We start from the raw sequence: 228 nt of genomic DNA on the forward strand, positions 1-228 counted from the left end.
TCTCTCTAAAAGGCCTTATACTTTAGTGAACTCATACACTCAATCAGCTGGGTTTTTATGCGACCTTCGACAGGCACTAAATTGAATTTATGGAAGATTAAATTCTGTTTAGAAAGATTTGGACATAAGTACGTCCTTATGTGCCTGTACTTGGCGTCATTAAATTGCAACTCAGCTCTTGCAAGGTTGAATTGACTTGCTGATTCATGAAAAGGTAAGGATTTTTTT

The sequence above is a fragment of the Penaeus monodon genome, chromosome 25, assembly GCF_015228065.2.
Source record: "Penaeus monodon isolate SGIC_2016 chromosome 25, NSTDA_Pmon_1, whole genome shotgun sequence".
NCBI lineage: Eukaryota > Metazoa > Arthropoda > Malacostraca > Decapoda > Penaeidae > Penaeus > Penaeus monodon.